General features: G+C 41.4%; 1 protein-coding gene across 1 annotated transcript in view; it reads right to left on the bottom strand.

Moving 5' to 3' along the window:
• FRMD6 (FERM domain containing 6) overlaps positions 1 to 17,453 on the bottom strand; it is a 331,509-nt gene extending 314,056 nt beyond the window's left edge. The window contains exon 1 of the mRNA XM_030215255.1: positions 17,234 to 17,453. The gene's annotated coding sequence lies outside the window, so the exon portion shown is untranslated. The remainder of the gene's footprint in view (positions 1 to 17,233) is intronic.
• Between the last annotated feature and the right edge of the window lie 1,480 nt (positions 17,454 to 18,933).

The raw sequence follows: 18,933 nt of genomic DNA, 5'->3' as shown, positions 1-18,933 counted from the left end.
GGACTGCGGCACCGGGCCCCCCTTGGAGGCCCGGGCCCAGGGAATTTTGTCCCCCCTGCCCCCCCCTCTCGGCGGCTATGATCAACAGATGCGCTATTGAAGAATAGTGAACATATTGTTCACTATTGCACACTATTAACACTATTGTCCTGAAAAGAAAACAAATTAAAAACTCTTTGAATGAAACAAAGAATCCTATAAACAACAAGGGAAATTACACATCCCTAATTCGCATGAACAGAGATGAAAGCTGATAACTGAATATGTGAACAGCAGACTGTAAATGACGAAGCCTCCGGTGCTTTCCCGAGCTGTCACAGCCTTGGGTTCCAGCCCTGCTATCAGCAGATTATTTTTGTCCTTGCCCTAGGTTTAGTCACGTGGAACAGTACTAGTTTTCTCGTGACCCCCTTAGGTGATAGTGGTCATGACCTTAAAAGTGATTTAGAATTCACATGAATTAATGTAATAAATCTTTAGTACACTGGCTGGTGTAACACATATCACTGAATTGAAGCATGTTATCTTTCTACCACAGGTGTTCTCAACTCAGACCTTGGGACACCCTCAGCCCAGTCAGGGTTTTCAGGATATCCACAAGGAATATATACGAGAAAGATGTGCAAGAGAGGCAGTGCATACACATCTATTCATTGTGGACATCCTGAAATTCTGAGTGCCTAGGTATGCCCCGAGAACTGGGTTGAGAACCACTGCTCTACCACATCATGTAATAGAGGGCACAACATTATCATTACCAAAAATGTAGTTAACAGTGTAATGAAAATTAATGTTGTGTGCCTCTGACCTGGAAGGGAAATAGGAGGGATATGTAGTTTGAATGGAACTATAGGATGACACTGTCCCAAGGCAACAGATATTGCAATGCATCTGTGACACATTGCCAGTACTCACAGCAATTAACAAGGCTATATAAGGTTTCACAGTAGAATTTCAATGAAGAAAATTAAATATACACTGTGGTGCCCTTTTACTAAGCCGCATAAGCGTCTACACATGCCCAATGTGCGCCAAAATGGAGTTACAACCGGGCTACTGCGTAGCTCTTGTGGTAATTTCATGTTTGGCATGCGTCCAATACGCATGTCCGAAAAATAATTTTTATTTTCAGACGCGTGTATCAGACGCGCGCCAAGTGGCATTTGATGCGCGTAGGCCATTACCGTGCCATTTGATGCGCGTAGGCCATTACGCTAAGTCACTGGCTGGCAGTAAGGTCGCAGACCCAAAATGGACGCACAGCAATTTTGATTTTTGCCACACGTCCATTTTCTGCAAAGCTTTTTGAAAGGCCTTTTTTACAGGCGCACCCAAAACCTGTGCCTACACTACCACAAGCCATTTTTCAGTGCACCTTAGTAAAAGGACCCCTGTATGATTTCATCGAAGCCATCCCAACTGGGTCAGAGTGTGGCAGCACTAGGTGGATTGGTGAGGAAAGAAAAAGGAACATTCCTCGTAAAATTATTTTCAATCCGTGTGTGTGTGTGTTTGCTGACTGTGTTGTGTCTGTGTGCATGTTGGCTCTGTGTATGTGTGTGACCAGGTGAGGCAGTTTGAAAGGAACAATTGCCTATCTTCTATGTTTCAGTGTGCTGCCGAAGCTAGAACTGCTCCTCTCACAGAAAATGCACTGAACTCTTTTTGAGGGGAGCTTATTTCTCAGGAACCCCTAGTCCAATCTGGCCCATTTTTGAACTTGTGTCTTTTCACCATTTTTTCCCTTACACTAAATTTGGTCCTATTCTACTACAGTTTTGAAGAGTTATTTTGGCCCCAGACAGACAGCCTGACAGCCAGATGAACATTTCAATACCTGATGTATATAATTGCTTTGCAACATCCATTGGGGTTGGAAAGAAATAAAACAGATAAGCAGTTTACTGCAAGTCTTACTGTATTGAAGAAACAAAAAAATTCCCATATACAGTTCCCTCTGAATGCAAAACAGGCAAGGTTCTCACAGCTGACTTGAGTTTTCTTTACTGTGATCCTTCTTGTAGAGCCTGACTTCATAAGCATTTTCCCATAGACCCAGAATAGGAAAAAAAAAAGTCTTAGTACATCAGGGCTTTCATGTTTGCTTATGTCCTTCTAAAAAAAAAAAACCAAAAAGATCAGCCACGATGCAGAAATAAAATCCAGGCTTGGGTTAACTGCTTTGGATGAAAGTTGATCTCCAGCCAAATCCAGAGAATCTGTGTAATCAAAATCAGACCAGAAGAAGCTGCATACTGCCTCAGATAAATCCCAGCTGTCTGCAATCCAATTCCAGCCTCCATAACTGCCTTTTAAGATCTTTTTCACCTGATTCTAGATTTAGATTCACAGATTCCCCCTTAAGTTCAAAAACATTAACTATTTTGGTAACTTCAAATCTATATAATCAATCTAAACCAATCAATCTAAATTAGATTTAAAGTGACTCATGTTATCCAAGATCAAAATTCCAAAAGTCCAAACCTCTCAAAAACAAACTTTGAATGCCAACACCAGGTCTGTAAATGACAGGGGGCAAGTCTCATAGCACCAGACTAATACAATGTTTTGTAAGACGTTTTATAAAGATGACAGATGATGAGCAGTTATGAGTTTGCCTGTGTGTCAGAAGTTATCTAAGCCACAGTCATTTCAAAACATCATGCAGACATCATATAGGACTCATTTGAAATACGCATCAGCCACCATATAACCTACAGATTTATGAAATAGATGCAATCACTTTAGTCAGCGTAACTTAAGATACATGTAATTCTACCTTCTAAATCTAGTACAAATGAGCCAGTCCAGACATAATATCCTCTGCTGTGCCAGATATGCCAGGGGAAACAACACAACATCAGTTTGAAAGTTTCAGGTATGGGGGAGTGCAGTAAGTTCCACTATATAATGTTGTGGGATATTTTTTGGGTGGGGGAAAATGTGTTTTCAATGAGATGCAAAGCTGTGTAAATACAAAGAGAAGTTTATGAGTCTAGTAGATTCAGTTTGAGAGCCTGCAGGGCCTGAGCTGTGCTCTTCTGTTACTTCCCAGCCAAGTCGAAGACAGTTCTGGTCAGAAGCCAAAGACAGATTGGAAAAATAAACAAGGTTCTATGCAAGAAGTTTGTTTTCCCTAATTTTTCATGAAAATATATTTTGATACAAAAGTATATAGTACTATGCAGGATCATTCTTTCTCTTGCTTGGCAGAGTTTAAAGGAAATACTGGTACTTGTGAAGAACTGCCATAAGGAGCTCCGTTACAAAGCCACGGCAAAAAAGTGGCCTGTGGCAGTGTGAGTGCGTCTTTTGGGCGCATGCTGGGTCCGTTTTTGCTACGTCCTGGAAAAAAGACCTTTTTTTAAGGGGCTAGAAAATGGACATGCGGCAAAATAAAAACCAACGTGCGTCCACTTTCGCCCTGAGACCTTACCGCCACCCATTAACTTAGCGGTAAGGTCTCACGCATTATCCAGCTGATAGGCATGCAGCACGCACACACTGCCATTTATAGAAAATATTTTGTACCGCATGTTTTCGACACACGCCAAATTCAGAATTACCACCTGGGGCATTCGATAGCCAGGCGCTAATTCTGATTTGGCGTGCGCTGGATGCACGTAGGGCCTTATGCGCCTTTGTAAAAGGGCCCCGTAGTGCATTTATACACACACAAGACAAACTTTCCCATGATGCATCAGTGTGTTTCTGCACTGTAGCAGTGCTTCTCAACTAATTTTCAGGAGCACACTGATGCATTGTGGGAAAGTTCTTCCTGTGCCATAGTGCATAATCCTCTCTGAAGCTATTCTCCAATTCTATTCAAAAGTGCCTTGAATCCCTGCTCCAGCACCTCCCCTTGTAGCCAGGTAGCTGGGCAGTACTGAAGTCAGAAGGAGAAGAGCAGTAGTGAGGTGTCTGTTGCTAATAAAGGACTTTTGCAGAAACCTGTTGTACTTTTCTGTGCGTTTTTTTTTTATTTCCAGAATCTCTGTACAACAGATCATCTGTTGGTAAAGCCAATCCAAAACGTCTCTCCTTGCATGTTCTAGTAGAATTCCTTTGGTGTGCCATTTAATCTATCAAGTATGCCATCTGGCCTTTTCTTGAGGTTTTGTTTAATACGTGTATAAACTCCTCCTGCATCCTCATTAGGAAGGGGACACTAGCTGTGTTTTGTTTCCAAGCAACAGGGAAGTTTAATTTCTAAGCCCTTTGGCTTTGCTTCCTGAAACACAGAAAAACACTCCTCATTCACAGAGTGTCTGTTTCAAATTATTGTATATTTAACAAACATGGCGTTCGTGTGGTAAAGAATACGGACTCTACATTCCCTCAGTAGTTATTCCCTTGTCAGGACATCATTGCCCACTCTGTGATAGGTTTTGCCACTGACTGTGCTATAGCAGAGGGTATCCAAGTGTTTTCAACAGTGGGACACATCATCATGATCAGAAACTTATATGTGTGAGCCACAGGATCTGAAATCCATGTGTGTGCTGGTCATGTGAATATTTTATACTCATCAAAATCTGAGATTATGACTTTTATATGTCAACTAGCTGAAAATGCTAGCATCAATTCACCAGCTGGCATCACTACAGCAAGAGCAACCAAGGATTCCTTCTACCCTAAGGGAATCTCTATGCTCTGTGTTAAGCTCTAGGGAATTCGGAGGTTCATAGCTCATATCTGAGGGTAGGGCTTAAAATACTAGAAATTACCTATGGGACTTCAATTGTTAACATCTTGCACAGCCACAGAGCAGAAGGGGCAATATGAAACCCACTGGCCCCACCAAAGATTTCAGGTTCCTAGGGAGAGTCTCTGATATGTATTAGGATTTTTATATTTATTTGGATTTTTGTTCACACCTTTTTCAGTAGTAGCTCAAGGTGAGTTACATTCAGGCACACTTGGTATTTCTATGTCCCTGGAGGGCTCACAATCTGTTTGTACCTGAGGCAATGGTATCTCCTCTTCAATCTGTCCAAAACTCTGCTGCGCGTCTTATATTCCGCCAGAGTCGCTATACTCACGTTAGCCCTCTCCTCAAATCGCTTCACTGGCTCCCTATCCGCTTCTGCATACGGTTCAAACTTCTCCAATTTAGATTGTAAGCTCTGTTGAGCAGGGTCTGTCTTTTCATGTTAATTTGTACAGCGCTGCGTAAGTCTAGTAGCGCTATAGAAATGTTTAATAGTAGTAGTAGTAGTAGTAGTAGGTAGACAAGCTCATTTTCAAAGCACTTAGCCTCCCAAAGTTCCATAGAAACCTATGGAACTTAGCCTCCCAAAGTGCTTTGAAAATATGCCTCTAAGTGACACCCAAGATCACAAGGAACAGCAGTGGGATTTGAACTGATCACATCTGGATATCAAGACCGGTGCTCTAACCGCTAGGCCACTCCTCTGCTATATGTACAGCCTCTTTAGAGACCTCACACTGTTGCATGAAGGGAGCTTTTCTTTGAAATTTTTGGGCTTTCCAGATCATGTCAGCAGGCAAAAAAAAAAAATTATCTAAAGTTTACTATGAATGTAAATGAGCCAGGAGCTCATTTGCATCTCTAGCAAAACATTTTTGCAGGTTGGTGCATCAGTCTCTTCGTCGACCCAACTTCTCCCTGTATCAATATAATGGTACCTGGTCAAAGATGGAGATATTTTCATCCATATGTAATTTTATTTCTGTGCTCCTAAATCCCTTTTAATATACTATAAAGTAAAAAAAAAAAAAGTCTGAAACTTTTCATCTCAGCAGGAGACCAGTGTGTCTTGTTATCATAGAATGAAATATGTTCGGCGTAGGAATGTTGCCATCTCTAGAGTAGGGGATCCGCAACTGGTTTTTGCTCTTTTCACAGTAACATGACAATTTCTTGGAAATGTGATCATATAAATCACTGTTGAGTTTTCTGAGGCACAATAATTACAAACCACTGGAAACTAGGCATGCTTAACCCTCAGCATGCAACTAAGTAATACCTAGATTGTGTTTCATTTTTATTTTAAATTTTGAACAGTCCCTTACTACTTGCTTGAAAAATCAGGGCTGGGAATGTACCGTGGGCTTTAGTATACCAGAGAAGGAAGTTAGGGGCCATTTTACTAAGCCGCGTAGGAGCCTATGCGCACCCAACGTGCATCAATTTTGAGTTACCGCGTGGCCCTTGCAGTAATTTAATTTTTGATGCGCATCCGTTAAACACGCTGGAAAATATTTTTATTTTATGACGCATGGGTGGTAATCGGGCGGTAATCAGCATTTTACACGCGTAGACCATTACCGCCAGGTTACCGCGTGAGACCTTACCACTAGATCAATGGCTGGCGGTAAGGTCTCGGACGCAAAATGGACGTGTGGCAATTTTCATTTTGCCACATGTCCATTTTCAGCAAAAATTGTAAAAAGGCATTTTACTACTACTACTACTACTTAACATTTCTAAAGCGCTACTAGGGTTACACAGCGCTGTACAAGTTAACATAAAAGGACAGGCCCTGCTCAAAGAGCTTACAATCTAAAGGACAAGTGAGTAGACGATACGATGGGGGCAGTCAATTTGGGGCAGTCCGTATATCCTGAAGGTAAGAGTTAGGTGCCGAAGGCAGCTTTGAAGAGGTGGGCTTTAAGCAGAGACTTGAAGATGGGCAGGGAGGGGGCTTGACGTAGGGGCTCAGGAAGGTTGTTCCAGGCATAGGGTGAGGCAAGGCAGAATGGGCGAAGCCTGGAGTTGGCAGTGGTGGAGAAGGGTACTGAGAGGAGGGATTTGTCCTGTGAACGGAGGTTTCGGGTGGGAACATAAGGGGAGATGAGGGTAGAGAGGTAGTGAGGGGCAGCAGATTGAGTACATTTCAAGTGCGCTGAAAAATGATTCTGAGTGCGCCCAAAACATGTGACTACACAACCGCAAGCCATTTTTCAGCGCACCTTTGTAAAAGGGCCCCTTAATGTGCTGTGGTCAAGAAATGAAAGAGGTTGTTGTATTTTTCTTGACGTGTCATGGCATTTTCTTGTTTATTTCTCAATAACTACAATAATTAATTCTTCTGCAATTATGGACGATATCTAAATATGTCGAGCTAAAACCTTCCAAGAATTTGTAAAGATATTAGTGCATTTCCTCTAGTCTGTGTGTGTCCTTGAGAAAATATTTCTTCTATTTTTAGACTTTTTCATTTACTTCCCTACATTTCCAAGATAAGGAAGCACATTAAACTCAGCTTCAGCTATGTCTGCAGTATCTCCATCCTCCTCTATGTACCAACTGTATTCTTAAAACATTTTAAAAAAATACTGATATGCTCATCTGTTCTTATAATGGCGTTCCTTTGTAGAAAAAATACTTTGGGGCCCTTTTACTAAGCCTCATAGGTACCTACGCACACCCAATGTGCGTCAATTTTGAGTTACCGCATGACCCTTGGGGTAACTTCATTTTTGACACTCGTCTGATATGCGCGCTGGAAAATATTTTTATTTTCTGGCGCATGGGTGTAATCGGGCGATCATCGGCATTTTACACGCATAGACCATTACCGCCTGATTACCGTGTGAGACCTTACCACTAGGTCAATGGCTGTTGGTAAGGTCTCAGACCCAAAATGGACATGCGACAATTTTCATTTTGCCGCACATCCATTTTCAGCAAAAATTTTAAAAAGGCATTTTTTTACAGGTGCGCTGAAAAATGTTTCTGCACATGCCCAAAACACACATCTACACTACCGCAGGCCATCTTTCAGCGTGCCTTTGTAAAAAGGCACCTGTATTATGGAAGGAATAAAGCCATTCATTAGCTATGTTCTGATGTTTGCTTTTAGGATTTATAATTTTTGAAAGCTTTACAACTGTTGTCACATTGTCGATTTTATGTCTGTTTTGTGTAATCTATATTATGTATGTTGACCTGTCATCCATTTTTTATTACTTTTATATTTATTGAATTTTTAAATATATCTCACAAGCAAAACCCTTGTTACAGGAAAACGAGCACAAGAATAAGAAATCAATATGTCATCAATCAAAACAAACACCATTATAAATAAAGAAGAAGTCCCATTAGACCACAATCAAAAACCTGCTTAAATTAATCAGAAGAATAGGAGCAGTCCTTAAGAAAACCAATCACCTCCTATTCCTCTTCTACTTATTCACTTTCCAGTTCCAACTTCAATATTTCTGCATTTTCTTTGCCTTCCCTTGTAAATATCCATCCATTTTTTTAAATCCCATTGACACATTTTAACTAGCACGTTATATATATGAACTATTTCCCTTAATCACGTCTATACCATTCTCAGTAAGAAACATATAAACTATTACAAACTTCATATCTATATCATATTACGGTTCGCAGATCCTATAATTCTACTTTTCACTATTAACATTGTAAATATTTCATTATGTGAGTTGGGGGGGGGGGGGGGGAATTCATCAAGCAGCATTAGGGTCTTAAGTCACGTTATTTGGGCCTTAACATGACTTAAAAGGCCTTAACACTACCTGACATAATATTTAAGTTGCTGCGAGTTAGGCAGTAATGAGATATAAAATATGCAAATACATATGATATACCACAAGTCATGTTGGGTCCAAAAATCACAGTAAAATAACCCCAGCTTTTTGCTGGGGTTGTTTTACCACCTGAGTCATCAGACCACAAAGTCATGGCCCAAAGCTCAGTGGCCACAAGGAGAAGGTTCTCCCCCAGTCCTCCCTGAACCCTCTGATAACCCCCCCCCCCCCCCCCCCCCCCCACACACACACACACACAAGTCCTGCTCACCCCACCCAGGGCTACTTGAGAAATTGCATTGGTGTTCTGGGGGAGGGAGGTCTGGGAGATCCTCAGGGTCCATCGGGTCTTCGGGGGTCTGGGGAGTCCAGAGGGTTCTTCAGGCAGGAATGCTACAGTCAACAATGGCACCCATAGCAGCAGTCTCACATGACTAGCAGTAGAGGTCACATTGTTACTCCTGCCCAAAGAATCCCTGGATCCAGAGGACCTCAAAGATCCCCCCCTTCCGGGCCACCAATGCTTTTTCTCAGATAGCCCCTGAGTGGGGTGGGCAGGATTTGTGCAGGGGAGGTTGAATTGGGAGATGCAGGGAAGACTGGGGGAACCCTCTCCTTGAGGCCCAGGAGCATTGGGCCACGGCTTTGCGGTTCAATGCTCATGGGCCACGGGAATAATGTTGCTTACGAGGTGGCTTGCAAGCAGCACTATTCCTGTAAGGCAGGTTGCTGAATCTCATCGGCAATCAAGGTGTGGTTAAAGGTGAACTTTTACTGCACCATGATGAATCCTTCTCCCCCCAGTTCAAAATTGCAGACTCTCCAATTTTACCTCTGCATCCTGTCTTCTAAGATGCATAAGTACATTTTTACAACTGCTGTAACACAGAACATACTCCCATACACATTCCTACTACCTTACACATCTTAAGCTCAGTCCTCTAAATTCTTAAAGTTATGGTGAGGGCATCATATTTTATGTTGAGATATTGGACACAACATTGCTAATCCTTGTATTTGTGGTTTTCCTGAGTAACTGTCTGGAAGCCTTTACTGTTTGCAAATAAACCAGCTGAGTTGTTTCCTTTGTTTTTACAATTATATTCACATATGAGGTACCTCTTTTTAGTCCCCAAAATGTGAGGTTCTGCCGCCAACTCGTGGGCCACAGTGCTGCTAAGAGGACTTTGAAATAGATGAACTATTACCCTCCCACCAGCAGGTGTCAGTATGCTTTTCCTAGTGAGTGTGTTTCTCCTATCTGCTCCAAGGTTTGCACTTCATTTCCAGGGCATCCTGCTTGAATCATTTCCTCTATTACATACAGATGCTTACGCCTCATCTGCCTCCTTTGCAAGAACTTGGTCCTTCACTCCGGACTTTCTGCTGTGAGGCTGTTATTCTTCATACTCAAATTACTTATTGTGATCTTTCTATTCTTTGGGCCCTAATTCTCCACTAAGCTCTTGCTGTTGTCTGCTTTAGTCTTCAAAATGACTCTTCTTTTATGAATGTTACCTATCATCATGTCAACATTTTCATTGAATCTTTAGCTGCCCCCCACCCCATTTGCTGACCTTGGCCAGCCAGGTCTTGATGGTTTCCGACACCTGAGAGCTCAAACCAATGGGAGAACAGCTATGTCAAGCAGACATTCACATTGTCCATGTTCTAGTGCTGAGGGTGTCCCATCCTTGATTCTTCTTGCCTCACCCTTGGATTTCAGACAGCGACCCATACTAGGGTCCCTTCACCTAACCTGAATCATCCAACAATACAGATTCACCAGCATCCTTAAACACATAAATCATGTCTTCTTCATGCCGAAATGATCTATAGCAATTCTTCCAATGACACCCACGTCATGTAAGACTCCCTACCCATGCCCGTAAAATATTGAGCTTCAGTAATGACTGACCCACTTTAATACTGTTACTTACAGGTCAGTGCTTGTGTTCTCATACAATTCATAACATTCTCACCTACATGATGTCTTTACTTCATTCTCATCTCGTCATCTCCATGTTCTCTATTAGAGTTGCAGATCACTAGCATTTAAAGGTAAATGATGTACCACACTGTGAATAAGTTTTGTGAATCCCCTAGGATGGTCTCTGTTTTAGCACACTGAATACTCAAAATATGTATAGCAAAATGACCCCTTAGGACAGGGATGGGCAATCATGGTCCTCGAAGACCACAGCGCAGTCTTCAAGATTTCCACAATGAATATGTATGAGATCTATTTGCATGCAATAGAAACAGTACATGCAAATCGATCTCACGCATATTCACTGTGGAAATCTTGAAAACTCAACTAGGTTGTGGCCCTTGAGGACCATGGTTGCCCACCCCTGGATTAGGAAGTCCTCCCCAAAAAACGTGTTACAATTGCCTAGATCAACCATAACTAAAGCTTGAATAACAGCACAAAAGTCCTTTTTGAAAGGAAGAAATGCAGTTTATATAACCTATTGCTTTGATGTTTAGGACATTTATTTATGTGACAGAACAGACTGGTGGGTCAAAAAACATATTAGAGCTGGATGAAAATTCTGCTGCTCCATCGAATGTCTGCCTAAACCACAGCATCTCTAAATATTATGTGACATTTCAGAAACTCACTGAGGTTAAGTTAAAATATTATGCTTTGTAGACTACCAATCTGACTTGGAGCTTACTCCAAGACCTGTCCACACATAATCTCTCATTTTAAATAGTAGGTACAGAGATGCAAAACAGATAAATAAAAACTTTCAATACAGCCTAAACACTGTAAATTGGATCATGCCATCACAAATTCATATTATTCCTCTGCCACAAACAGCATAACATTTCTGGTGTGTCTTTCTGTAAACCATTCCTTAGCTAGAAAATTATAACCTGTCAATGCTGAGTTCCAAATCAGAGAGGCAGGGTAGAAAAGCCAACACTACACTCAGGATGCAGAGAAAGGCCTTAAAATCATTTCATCTGTGAAATAGGAAATATATTAGGAAGAGAAATATCAATGGCAGCTTCTTCCCTAAACATTAATAGCAGAAACTTCAGCAGAGGAAGATACTCTCTTGAAATGTAAATTTTATAAAAGTTTTATGGTAGCACAGCAGATCACTGTGTGAAAGCTTTCTAGCAACAACTCACCCTGTCCTAAAAGTGACCCAGAGAAAGTGCAACTGATAGTCAGAGTTGCCAGGTCGAAAATTTTTTTCCCACCCAAACCAGCCTAAATCCAGCCCAAAACCCACCCAAACTCAAACCCCGCCCCTGACACCCCCACCCCTGCATCATCACCCCCGCCCCTGCCGTCATCGGCCCCGCCTCCTCCGTCATCAGCCCCGCCTCCCCCGTCATCGGCCCCGCCCAAAACGTCACTAACCCCGCCCCCCAGTGGCCGAAAACCGCCCAAAAAACTGCCCAAAAGACCAAAAAGCAGCCCAAAAAACCGCAACCCGCCGCGGGCAAAAATTTCCCGTGGCGGGTCGCGGAAAACCACCCAATTGGGCGGTAAAACCGCCCACCTGGCAACACTGCTGATAGTGTAGCTTGCTGTGCTTGTGGGTGTTTAGCAATATGGCCCAATGCATGCTGGGATGTACAGTATAAAGGCACTTTCATATACATTGTATTTAGTATTGCTAAAGCAAATTATAAATAAAGAACCCTGGGGTCCTTCTACTAGAATGTAATACGCTATTAATGTGAGAATTAGGGCATATTGGGGCCCTTGTACTAAGCCTTGTACTAAGCTGTGCTAGTAAATAGGATTAGTGTGTCCTAAGGCGGGACTTTCCTGTGTGCTAAACCCATTTCTAGCGTGGCTGTAAATTATACCTTTTTATGACCATGTGCTAATGTTATTCTAATTACAAACCACCAAAGTAGAAGATGTGGGGACTAGCATTTACATACAGTGCCGTAGCGAGGGCTAATGGCACTCGGGGCGGGTTGCCCCTGGGGCCCCCCCCCCCGGGTGCAGCACTGCGCGACCCCCCCCTCTGCGGCGCACCCCCCTCCCCCCCGGAGCGCATTCTTACCTGCGTGAGGTCCGATCCGCCCCGAGTGCACGTCACTCGGAGCTGCGTCAGCCCCGCTGGTTCCCTGCTCTCTCTGCCCCAGAACAGGAAGTAACCTGTTCCGGGGCAGAGAGAGCAGGGAACCAGCGGGACCGGCACCCCCCGAGCGCATGCACCTGGGGCGGACCGGTAAACCCGGACATATGGTAACCCAATATTAACTGCTACTGCAGAAGTGCACTAACACCAACCACAGTGGTATAACTGTTTCCGCTTGTTCATTTGTGTGTCCAATGCACATTGTGCTAAGGGGCAGGAACTAGGGAAAGAGGATGGGATTTAATATACCACCTTTCTGTGGTTACAATCAAAGTGGTTTACATATTATATACAGGTGCTTATTTTGTACCTGGGGTAATGGAGGGTTAAGTGACTAGCCCAGAGTCACAAGGAGCTGCAGTGGGAATTGAATCCCATTCCCCTGGTTCTAAGGCCACTGTACTGACCATTAGGCTGCTCCTCTGTGGGCAGAGAATAGGTGTAGACTGCATAATGTGAAGAGTGCTTGGTAATTAGCATCCATTTCTACAGCTAGTGTGGCTTCACTTAGCATCTCCTCAATAGAAACTGCTTTGTACAGCCTAGCTAATTGGGACCAGGATCTGTGTATGCTAATTTACATGTCTTTGCATTAATTCCAGAGGCCATGCTGGACAACCCCCAACAAATAGGGCATGGCCTTTGTACTTAATACAGTCTGATTCCTGCTGCCAAAGCACATTAAGTGCAAAAACCTAACACACTTTAGTAAAAAAAAAAAAAAAGCCCCCATATCTAACACCTAGCTTGATCAGCTTGCTTTGCTATGTCAATACAGATTTGCAGCTCTGTTTCACACAAAAACCTTCTTCTTATGCTCACTAGGCTCTCTGGGAATTCTTCATCCCAGCCCTTTCTCACTCCCTCCTAGCCCTCATCACCTCACATCTGCTAAATATGCAGCAGCCTGGTCCTTGAGTGAAATAAAGTACTAGATAGCTCAATTTGCACTGTGACCAGAGAGATAGAGACAGAGGCATTATTCACGCCCTCCTCACCTCTCCTACAGCATTCACTGCTTCCTTGTGCTATGTGCTCCCTCCCCTAGCTTTCAACCTCCCCTTTACTTCTTTTCCAGTGTTCATTCCATTCCTTAATTTTCCCAGCATTCACCCCTTTCCACACCACTCCTCCCTAGGAACATTCACTCTTTCTAACACTGCCCCCACATTCAAACATTCACCTCCTTTTATACAGCCTCTGCCCAAAGTATTTATAATCCTAAGGTCCACCCAATATTTACCATTTCTTGCACTGCACCCGTAGGCATTCAGCACCAGCATGTACCCTCTTCTCTCCTCACCCCCTTTCATGCATTCAACCCTTTTTCCTCCCAACAATCCTGGGAACTCCCTCCCCCTCCCCCCATTGTCAACTGAATCAGAGAACCACACAAAACTTAACAAGGAAATATGCACTACTTGGCCACTTAATTGGCACTAATTAATGTCTGATTGAAGTTGCGTGCAGATCTCCCTACATATTATTCTATAACTTGGCGTCTAGCGTTTCCTGTGCACAACCCAAAAGGGGACATGGCAATGGGAGGGGCAAAGGCTGGTCATGGGCATTCCCAAAAGTTAGATGTCAAGTTATGGAATAGTGCCAATCCGCACCTAACTGTGGACACCGGACTTATATGTTTCTATCAAGTGTCCAAAGCTTGGCACAACCCACACACTATAAGGGAAATTCTATATCTGGCGTCTTAAAAATCAGCGCCTTAAAAGCATGCAGTTAGCATTATTCTATACACTACACCTAAAGTTACGTATAGTTTATAGAATACACTTATGCACTGTTCTTGTGACTAAAATTTAGGTGCACTCATTTAGGCTACCTAAAGCCAGGCCTAAATACCTGCGCCAAAGTTAGGCATCAGGTGTATTCTATAATAGTGCACATAGTTTTTTTAAATGCCCACAACCCATGGCCACGCTCATGGCCACACACAGCCTTTTCAACTGTGCTCATGAGAATCTATGTGCCCAGCATTATAGAATGTGCCTAGAAGTTGTGTGCGTTAATTCTAATTAAAGCCAATTAGAGCTGCTGATAGGTTGTTAAGTACCAGTTATTGGCGCTGATTGGAATGTTAATCAATTAAGTCATGCACATAATTTGACCATGCGACCAAATTAGTGCACACAACTTATGGCACCATTTTATAGAATAAGGGCTCGGCATGGATCTCTTCGGCACCTAACTTTTGGCACTATACATAGAATTCTCCCAGGAGTGACTTTTCTCTTCTGTCCTGTCAGCTCCAGCTTTCCTCCAACTTCTCCTGCCCCACCATTCCTTGTGGTTGTGGGACAGGAGAGCAAGAAAAGGACAGAGAAAAGCCTCTTCCCCCTGCTTTAGCCCCTTTCTCTCTGACAAATAGGCTTCACCCCAGAAAGGAAAGGAGGGGATGGACCAGGGACACCCGGTTCTTTTCTGCTCATCACTGTTAATGTTAACATCCCCCTCTCCTCCTGTTCAATGTGGTGCTGCCCAGTTGTCACATTGTACACAAGAAAGAAGCTGAGCCATTGTGTGACTTCAAGCCACTGGAAGACTATAATTCAGATATGTAGCCAACAAATTTGCAATGGCTCTCTCCACCTCCCTTCACTGTCTCCAAATTTCAGAAAGAACTTTCACCACTTTGGCTTCAGCTTATGGACTCCTTCCTCTGATCACTGCTGCTCTCTTCACTCTGTTGTATTCTCTCAGACATGCCCGTCTTCTTGATGTCATGCCTTTTTCAATTGCTCCTCCAATTTGAAATCACTTGCCTTTGGATATATATCAGGTCTCTTTTCCAAGCACTGTCAAGAAAACCCTTAGAGGCAACCTTTCCGTACATGCTAATCTCTTCTGCCCTTTTCCTCTTCCTTTCTTTTAACTACTAAATGGTTCAATGTATTTATCTTTTCTTACTCCGTTGTCTACCTTTATTGTAACACCATCAGTTTTTATACACTGATTTTCTATAGTACTGTTGCAGGATTTGTATAAATGAACACACAAGTAATAATATATATATTATATGTATTAGTTATATAATTGGTTTACACTGAAAGTAGGCTGAATATAAGTATACTAATGATCTGATATTAGTAGAAAGAGAATAAACAACTTTCCACAGCAGTATTTTGAAAGATTGATGTAGCCACTCTCAGTATATGAACATTCCAGAATGCCCTATATTCATTTCCCAAATTTCTAAAACTCATCTTTAACAAGATTTGAATCTGTATGACCAGAAGACCCTGGAAATGCATTACTACCAAGATTTATCAAGACTGCTGGAAAACTCATTCAGTTATCATTAACTGGGTATTCCAGAATATATCCAGCTAAGTCTGGTTGTTTGACTATATCCAGTTAAAGATAACCAGATATCATTCTCTGGCTATCTTAGGCCTCCTTCACCTGCAACTGACTTAAGCAATTAAAGTTAGCTGGATAGCATTAAATATTGGAATTATCCAGTTAATTGTCTTGGAATACCTTGGCACATTTTAGTGGTGAGAAACTGAAGTTCATGAATATTATCTTTTTTAAACTGGAAATTTATATTCCACTTTTAAAACAGATCAGACCAGTTTCAAAGCTGATTACAAATACAATACAATAAAACACTATAAGAAATAAAAACCATATCATATAAATATAACACATAGAACAGCCAACATTTTAAAACAGATCAAAGAGAAATAAATAATGGAACCCTGAACTCAGGCCTCAAAATACTGTCCAAACAGCTGATCCTTGTGCTCCCCCATTCACAGAACAATGGACTGCTCCACATGCAGCATACTCCCCACAGGAAAACGTTGTTTTACTGACTTCTGCATGGGACAAACTGAGTACAGAAGGGAGCAGAATCTCTGATCCCTCTCATTGCTAAGCAGACACATTTTAAATGAACTTTTAATCAGTGTCTCTGGGGGAGGGGGAGTGGGAGCTATTTTTAAAAAGAGGCATTAACCTGGTTAACTCTTGGAAACCACTGGATAAATGTCTTTGAATATCAACCCACCCCACCCCCATTGTGTTATCTTAAAGGTTTTGCTGATGGATCTTTGGTTAGTTTATACTACCAGATATTCTTACTTTAATAATAAGATTAAAAACAAAACCTATAGTTCTACCAGAAACAAAAATGGAAGTTTTTAAGATCACAGACAAACTATGAATTGAAATCAAATTCTGAAAGCTGAGTAGTGTTTGTGATTGTCTGGTATAGCCAAACCTGTATCATGAGAAAAAAGCATGATTCATTTTAAAGGCATATTGAAAATGATACTCAAGATCTAAAAACTCATAGTAGCATATTTTTCCAAGTAGCCTTTAATAGACTAGAAGTCTTTATCACTTTTCCCTAGATGCTAACCAAATATTTATATAATAATTCAATATGCATTTAAAAAAATCAGAGTATCTGTAACATCCTCATTGAATTAGCTAATCAGCCTGTTATATAAATGAAATATGCTATATGCATTTAATAAGCATTTGTGCAGAGGTGTTTGGAAATATATCATCCAAAGTAAAATTCAGTATCATCTTGGAGGTAATGATAAATATTGCATATATTTTCCTACCTTGAGCAGGAGAAAGTAGAAATTTATTAGATTCCAATAGTCAGTTCATGCCAGACTTCAGTCAGGGATAGACTTTTCAGATCCAGAAGTGGAAACCAATTTCTAATTGGTAATATTGCAGAACAACTTCCTCTTGGGTTTTCTTGTAGACTGTCCTTAGGATGATGGTAAAGGATTATTCCCTGGAGGATCTTCACCTGAGGGAAGATTCAAAAATGCATTTTCCTTAGATTTCTTGGGAGAATCCTGTGCACCACACCATGGGAATTACAGCAGGCTGCAGCATAAAGAGTAGACATGCCCCTTTTGATTGGTTTCCAACTTCTTGCTGCATGTTCCTACCTGCTGGAGCAGATGAAGAGAATTTCAGTCTTAAAGCAGAAGCCCCAATTATTCTGTCCAAACTAGTTTCCCTATGAAGTTGATGTTGACGTTTAGTTTAATATTATTAAAGCCAAAACGAGAAAAACAAACCAACTCCTATCTCCAATTTCGTGCCCTCCTTAAGACTGTTATTTTCACAGGCCTTCCCTTTTCTAGTTACTGTCTGACTTCGCAGCACCGTCTGCCCTGGAACAGTCATATTCTTATTTTCTTCTTCTGCTGCTGCTCAGTTTAAACTTGTGCTGTCCTTGCTTTTAGTTTTTTGGAGTTCATTTCTTTAGTTTTTAATTTGTTTTTATTGTACACTGCTCTGATGTCACTGAAGGGCGGTATATCAAGGCTTTAAAAAACTAAATTGAACTCAGTGGAAGCTTCCTTTCTATGCAGAGCATGTCAACTTGTGAACTTGTGGTTTCAGGTAAATATTCTAGAAGGTGAGAGGTAGAAAATCAAGCTAGAACTTGTTTCTCGAAGGAAGAAAGGAGTAGCCAGGCTAACCTGTACAGTAAGATTGTGGTTTTCCTAATTTGGGCACTCACTATAGCAAAGTCAGTGTTGACAGACTCTAAATATTTCCTTCATTTAATATCTTGAGTAGTACTATTAGGAAAACCAATTTCAAATCAAAGCAGTACTCTGGAGGTGATACTGTAGTTTAGTTCAGCTTTGGTAAGTTCTATCTGGTAAATGATGGGAAGAAATTCAGTAGTGAGTAGATTTAGATTTTTGTCAACTTTCCAGGGTTTCACAAACTCAAGCACATGAAGGACCATTTCGCAAAAGTTTTCACAAATGTTAAATTCACAGTAGCAAAATTTCTCACCTAGTCGGAAATTTTATTTCAATTCATTGCAATGCAAGCTTATGCAAAACAGATCATTAATTAATTAATGCAGATGATAATTCATCTATATTATCCTGTAGGGCTAACATAGATGAAAAAATATATATAGGGCTAATATAGATGAAAAGCAGGGTCAGGTTACACCCAATATTTGACCAAAATGATTTTACACAAATCATTCATGCACCTTTGACATCTCATTTAATTTAATTTAATCTAATTTGAAAATTTGTATTTTGCTTAACCAGTAGTTCAAGGCAAAGTACAAAAAAAAATGAGAAAATTGCAATACACAATCATAATTGTATTGTATCTAAACCTAATTTAAAATAGTTTAAAGACATTGCAAGTTATTCAGAACTCACAGTTCATGAGAAAGCATTTTATTGCAATCCTGGTAAAATTCCACTGACTGCCAACAGAATCCTTTTGGGATGTACATGCCTGAAAGAAATTTTGGATCGTTTTCAGA

Source organism: Microcaecilia unicolor, chromosome 9, assembly GCF_901765095.1.
Source record: "Microcaecilia unicolor chromosome 9, aMicUni1.1, whole genome shotgun sequence".
Lineage (NCBI taxonomy): Eukaryota > Metazoa > Chordata > Amphibia > Gymnophiona > Siphonopidae > Microcaecilia > Microcaecilia unicolor.
The sequence above is the reverse complement of the archived record's forward strand: the minus strand, read 5'-3'. Positions and strand labels throughout refer to the sequence as shown.